General features: G+C 39.8%; 1 protein-coding gene across 7 annotated transcripts in view; it reads left to right on the top strand.

Moving 5' to 3' along the window:
* Nucleotides 1–1391: 1391 nt before the first annotated feature.
* Nucleotides 1392–6887, top strand: part of ncoa2 (nuclear receptor coactivator 2) — a 67162-nt gene continuing 61666 nt past the window's right edge. For 2 of the 7 annotated variants that reach the window (XM_032503510.1, XM_032503508.1), the window contains exon 1: nt 1394–1697. The gene's annotated coding sequence lies outside the window, so the exon portion shown is untranslated. Of the gene's footprint in view, nt 1698–2022; nt 2269–6887 lie in introns of those variants that run through there. The other 5 variants (XM_032503511.1, XM_032503509.1, XM_032503506.1 and 2 more) reach the window with 5 other exon arrangements.

Below are 6887 nucleotides of genomic sequence, written 5' to 3'. Positions count from 1 at the left end.
AAAAAAAAATGTCCACAAGAATGATTTGTTGTTAAAGCATGGACTGGGAATTTAAAAAAAAAAAAACATTTTGTTTGACTGTTCCCCCCCCACCACCCCCCACCCACAGATTGTGCCAAATGACCTCGGTTGACTGTTGATGTATGCCTTTCACTTACATGCCGTAAAATGAATTTACAAAGCTATGGAGTGCAGTCAACTGTATTGTAAGAATGAATCTCCTAGGTAACACCGGCTAATTCTAAAGAATAAACCCATTAACTACTTTAGGTACACAGGAGTAATTCATGGTTGCCTCTTGCTGTATATCAGCAGTGTATGTTGGTTTCTCAACTTGTCCTTATGGTTTATCTATCCTACAAAGAAATAAAGTGTTTTATTGAAAAAGAACCAGAATTATTTTGCTTTCACTTAACCCAGTATCACACATTTGCCTCAAGGGGGGTTTTCAATCTGTAGAGCATATACTCAGTACCTTGATTCGGATAAGCCTTTACCGGGGAAAGAATGGAGGAAATCTAATGAGGAGCAACAGAGACTGGATCCCTCTTCCATGACGAACAGACATGCAGTGCATGTTATGTGCACAGACTAATTAGCATTTGTTGTAGCCTACACCTTTTACCATTTGCCTAGGAGATAACAGAGGGGATGTGTAGTAATTATATGACGGAGCAACTGCGAGAAAAACCTACACAAATGGTTTGTGGTTGAATGTGTCTGCATGGAGTTTCTGTTCTGTCCAGTCTATACTCGGTTTCATGAAAACATGTACCACCCTGTTGATATTTTACCTATCCGCCACTTGGTGGCAGTGTTGCACGTGTTTTTTAAATTAGAGAAAACGCCTGCCTGCATTGATCCATGACCACACAGTTAACCAAGGTAGCTAAATAAGTAGGACACGCTTATTTGTAACATTTCTAAAGCGTGTCATGTTAGCTTGCCGTTTGTGTTTTAATACATTATGTTAATTTCATAAAATGGCAAACAAAATGGTGTTGTTTGTTGAAAAAATCCAAGCCGCTGTTGCACATTTTCCCTCATCACTGTGTAGTTACTGTCAGATAAAACTTCTTAAAATGAACTTGGTTAGATTGAAATTTTACTTTTGTTGATGTGTTTATAGGAAACTTCAACCAACGTTATCTTCCTTTTACCAGCCTTTTTATTTGCGGCATTGCTTACACAAATAATTGTATAGGTTGACATGCAGCTTTATGACCGTACACACGTTAGTAAGCAGTATTCAATGTATTGTTACATGTATATTACAGGCCTTTTAGTTCCATAGTCCCTTTTAAACGTTACATTACCGTTACCTACTGACAGTCGTGACACGGTTGTGTTTTTGAAGTATCTGTCAGTGGTTGTCAGAATGTCAGCAAATGTATGCTGTTCAAAAATCAAGTATTATCGTGTCATCCTAACCAGTAAATCGCCGTGGGGTTGCTTACGAACCTTGGCGGTACTGAGTTGATACCATAGGTTGATTCTGCTGGAGCCCCGTGATGTGGTTTGGTGTGGGGGAGGATAGCAGCTACCAGCCAGATAAACACTCAAGCATTGGTTTGCACAGCAGGAGTAACATGGCGGCACAGTTAGCCAGCAGAAATGTTGTTTCACTACCGCGAAGGTCAGAGTGGCGCCTGAAAAACGGAATTTAACAACGAGGACACTGCCGAAAGTATTACATCGTAAGTAGACACATGTACTGGTGCTTCTTGTTGAGACGGGACGTTGTGTTTTCGTTGTGAAATCCATTATCCAATGCGAGGTCTTCAATCTCGGTTGTGTGTCTGTCTGGCACAGGCTCTCGCTTCGGCGTTAGCTTATTAGCAAGCGTTAGCTTCTTGGCTAAACCCGCTGCCTATGTCAATAGTGTTTTCTGCAGCAAACTCAATTAGACGGCTCAGACAGCGAGCTTGCAAGCGAGTTATTGCAATGCTTGTCAAATGTTTAAATGTTGAGTTGTGGTAGCCACAAATGCCTTGGATGTAAAGTAAAATGTAACGTGCACAATACTTTCATATGTCATTGTTTTTTGTGCTGAGTGAGCGTGTGACCGGACGAAGTTCGTCAGTAACGTTACAGCAGGAACGTAGGTAGCATGCTAACTGTTTAGCTGCAGGCTAGTATGGCTAGTTCAACGTCGTTGTCAGAATATACGAGTCAGTCCGGACAGTTCTCTCCACCATGTGTTTGAGCGGGCGGTTAACCTTGTTTGTTGCAGTATTATTCATGCCTCGGTACTACTTGCTACGTTAGGTGAGTTGACGAAATTTCTACATTTGTTCAGGGTAAAGGGACCATTCTCAATTTTTGCTGAACTACTGTTTCTCTTGTGTTTGACTGGCGTTACAATGCATCGTCGAGGTGCTCCTACTACTTAGCTAGTTAGCAGCCAAGCTATAATGTGAGCACTTTGCCTCTTAAACCAACAGCTTCGAAAACATTTGACAAAGTGTTCAGAAAGGTATCCATGGGCTTCGCAAACGTTACACACCATATACCCAGACTGTCGCTCTACGATCAAGATTGGAAGAAGAAAACAGTGCGTACAGTTTGTTGTGATATTGCTTTCCAAAAACGTAATAAACCTATAATTATGTTTCACACCATCAGCTGGTAACACAATTAACAGGCCTTCACGTAGGCTTCATTGTGGAGATGTAAATAGAGGCAGGATCTGTAATTCAATACACAAGATGCTCTAAAGATGCAGTATTTGTGTTGTTGTGCCTGTGTTGAGAGTGCAGTGCACTTATTTTAAGGGCTCCCCTGCTTGACTGATTCAGGACTATACAGGCAGACAGCTCGTGCCATTTCAGTGATTGTCAACATTCCTCAGTAATGCTGGAGGAACGCATCTTGTGGAACCAGTTGAGCAGTTTCTGTTTCTTCACTGTGCCCACCTGATGGTGCACATTACTCGTTTCACATCACTGATGTGAGATTTAACATTGCATGTTGTACACCTGCGGTTTGAATGCAACTTTAGTGCTTCTGTGGAGATGTGATGGATTTCAACATTACAGGTAGTCCTATGCAAAATAAATTCTCAATGAGCTAAACAAACAATATTGGAATGTGGTTCAGATGTTTCATTAACAGCACATTAAATATCAAACATCAATATTTCTGTGCATTCCTTTCACCTGCATGCATGTGTTGTCGGTTAACCACATTAATCATACTCCTCCTGTCAGCCTGGGCATATTGTCTCTGAGGCATTGTGCCTGAAGTTATTGACTTTGCCAATTGCAGTTAAACAAAACTCACTCTCTACAAGTATGTTTTTGGTGGATATTGGCTCAAATAGTTTGTCCATAGAAGATAGGACAAGTCAAGAAGTACAATTTCTTCTACAGCTGACCAGATTTAGATTTTGAGAGTGTGTTAGATCAGTGAGGACACAGAGCATGCATATGATGCCTGTGACAAATGCAGTCCTGTACAGATGGAAGCACACATTCCTACATAGTATTGCTTTTGTTGTAGTTAAGGTTGACGCACACTTGTTTGCGATAAGAATTATATAACCGGGCTTTTGCATTGTACACTGAAAAATTGGTTCTGTTTCTTTTCGACTTAACGGTGGGATAGAAGGACTGTGTTTGGATGACAGTTAAGGAATTCATGCGAGCGTGTATGCAAGTATGTGAATGTTTATACAAAAATAGCTGGTTGGAGGTTTTCTCACACAAACATGGCATAGTTAGTGTAATGGGTGTTACCTAGAAGTAATTCTCTGCCTGAACACATAACTAAAGCTATGGTATAGCAACAGGTGTGTGACAATAATGCTCAGCTTGTCACATGGTTTGGAAACATTCTCTACATCCATCTCTTGCTTGCTACTAGTTGTTTTCTCTCAGTCTGGGCTTCACTCACCCCCTGTAATTTTCTTTACACAAACCTATCATTTTATATTGTTGTTTAGTTCTTTTTGGTTGCCTACCCCATGTTCACTGTGTGTTCATAATTCTGTAAAACAAAGCAGTATTTTTCTGTGCACTTGGAGACGAGCCTCTCATCTTGTAATCAATGACTTTTGCCCTGTGATAGGCTTGCGTCACCTGAGTGATACCGTAATCATTTGACCCTTGTTCTGTAGCTTCAGTGCCAGTTCCTGGGTTGTCTGTCACTGTTCGCCTAATATGATAGTCCACTAATAATTTTGTTTTCTTTTTTGTACTGTAGCCCCACTATAAAGTAAAATTAAATTAGTTTCTTGTATGTATGAGACAATCTCCGCAAATAAAAACAGATTTTATTTAGGTTTTAAGCACGAATGATAGTCTAAACAAAACCTGTGAAAATAGTGACAGTAGAAGTTGTTCGTAAGTTACAAATAGTATAAAAACCTCCCTTTTTTCAAATTTCATGTCATTTCATTTTTGGGGGAAGGCTGTAGTGAGAATTATACTTAAGGTTAATACCCATTGGTACTTTGAATTTTGTGTGCAAAATCAAGTGTCTCATCAAGCTACACAACATTATGTGTCAGTTATGTTGTATCTGGGGATAATCTATAGGATTTTGTCAGAAAATTTAATTGAATGCTGATTTTGTGTATTGCAGTAAATAAACTACAAACATGACACTAGCATGTTGGGGTAAATACCTAAATCAGATCTTTTCCCTAGGTAATGCTGGCCCGTTGTTACTAGGGCATTCAACTTATCTTATCAACTTAACCTATTTTAGGTTAAACTATTGCTATTATTATTGCATTTATGTAACAGTGCTGTTTTTGTGAGTGTATGTTAACGATCAAAATGACAACAAAATGATTTGAAAGAAATAAAATGATTGCTTAATTTAGGAAATTGGCCTAAACTAACCACACATTATTTTTTAAATCTCAGATGCCAGTTTTGCCACTTGATCACTTTTTTTTCAGGCATTCTGAGATTTCTTATGACATTTTTGCCCTTTGCCCCCCTTAATTTCTGACGCTGTGCTTATGTCACATTTGAAGCAAAAATGCCAAATAAAATTAAAATAAATACATTTGTGGCTTGGACTGTTGGTTGTCCAAAACAAGCAATTGGAATGTGTCCTCAAATTTATCAACAACAGAAATAATCAGTAGTTCTAAACTCATTATTTGGCATCTTAATTTGAATATTATTTTTATAACCAATTGACTTGACTTATTGAATTAATTCAAATCTCTTTCTAAGATGGGTCATGTTGGAAAAGTCTTGATATTGTGTTAATACTAAACGTGATATGTATGTATGTAAGTATGACACCTAACCAATCTAAGAAACACCTTTTGTTTAAATTATGACATAGACCTGAATCCCTTTTTTAAACCTATCACGTTTTGCTAGTTAACTACTCTGCTCCTCTTGTTTCCACACACACTTCTGTTTGCTAACAACATGTTGACTCATTTGGTAAATGACATCCCTGCCTCTGCTGCTAAGTACATACAGCTCCTGAACAACCCCATACCCGTCTATCCTTCACAGTCTTTAATGTGGTGTCCTGGGCTCCTTTTTTAAAAATGGTGTCAAGTGACAAAATCCAGCCCTGGCAGGAATCTAGGCTGAATTTTGCAAAGTATTACCGCCCTTGCTTAAATCTGTAAATTCCACTGAAAGACCGAATTTTAGGCGAACATACAAAGGTTGCTTTGCTTTTAGAGATGACTTCTTTGACCAGAACAGTTGAAGAACACTGCAATTTTAAGCATTTTTCCTGTCTTTACATTTTTTTAATTTAGGAAGTAACCTCAAATGATTTAGACCAAACTTGAGCATAGACTTTGGCTGTGTGACAAGACAACAAACAAATGCAAGAAACTATGTAGCTTCTGGTCAGCTTTAGTTGTAATCTGTTCTGTTACAACTAAACCGATAACATATCTGTTAATCACATGATGTTTAAGGGCCACAGTGTATTCCTGACATGAATCACTGCTCCCCTGGTATCTATTTGCCTTGTCTCACTGGGCATCTCACCCTGCTGTCTCTGCGTTTGTGTTGTCATGGAAACAGCAGTGTGACAGGTCCTGGGTGGGCGAGAGGGATGAGTTGTGGGGAAATGGCTAGGATTTTACAGCAAAGGGAGGGGGGGGCAGAGGAGACGTCAACAGCGAAGCAGAGATGTTTGATGGAAAGCTGAGAGGGCTTTGACATGGAAGAGGAGGAGCTGGAGTAGTTACTCCCTCTCTGCTCTAAGGCATGTTTTCATTGTGTTTTTTAGCTGAACTCAAATCAGCCATCTATCTGTGCTAAGAGTAGGTCCTGTCTTGTTTACAGCAGCCTGTACAAGATCTTTTTTGGTTCAAGTGTAAAACTGAAATTATCCAAGTACACTACAGTGCATGTCATTGAAGAATCGCCGATTTAACAATGAAGAGAAGCGCTGTCAGATATAGGCTTGTCTGGCTGCCAGACCTATCTCCACAGCGCTGTGTAGTAAGGTCTGCCTACACCACAGATACATTCTAGGTTAGGAGAAAAACATTCTAAGTCGTTTACATTTCTTTAAAAACAATCATCTTGGAAAGGGCTGAACGATATTGTGTTTTAGCATTGACATTGCGATGTGCGCATGCGCAATAGTCACATCGCAGGACGTTGCGATGTTGGCGCTAATCCTTTTTTGCTGCTTGATAGAAAAGTAAACTTTCACCGTTCTCCTTTTACATGATTATTACCATCCGACCCCTTCCCCTTTAAGACAGGTAGCCATGTGGGCAATGTGTGTATGTGACGTTAGTCCGACGGGGTTTGTCATGGGAAGTGAGGCTCTCTGTGTGTAGAAAAGTACCGTAGGCAGCAGCTGCCGCTGACACGGTGATGCGCATAGTTTTCGATGGGTAGTCAGTGAAGCTACAGTGGTCAGTGTTTTATGTTTGCTGCAAATAC

This window comes from Etheostoma spectabile, chromosome 22 (assembly GCF_008692095.1).
Source record: "Etheostoma spectabile isolate EspeVRDwgs_2016 chromosome 22, UIUC_Espe_1.0, whole genome shotgun sequence".
NCBI lineage: Eukaryota > Metazoa > Chordata > Actinopteri > Perciformes > Percidae > Etheostoma > Etheostoma spectabile.
This window is presented reverse-complemented; position numbering and strand designations above follow the sequence as displayed.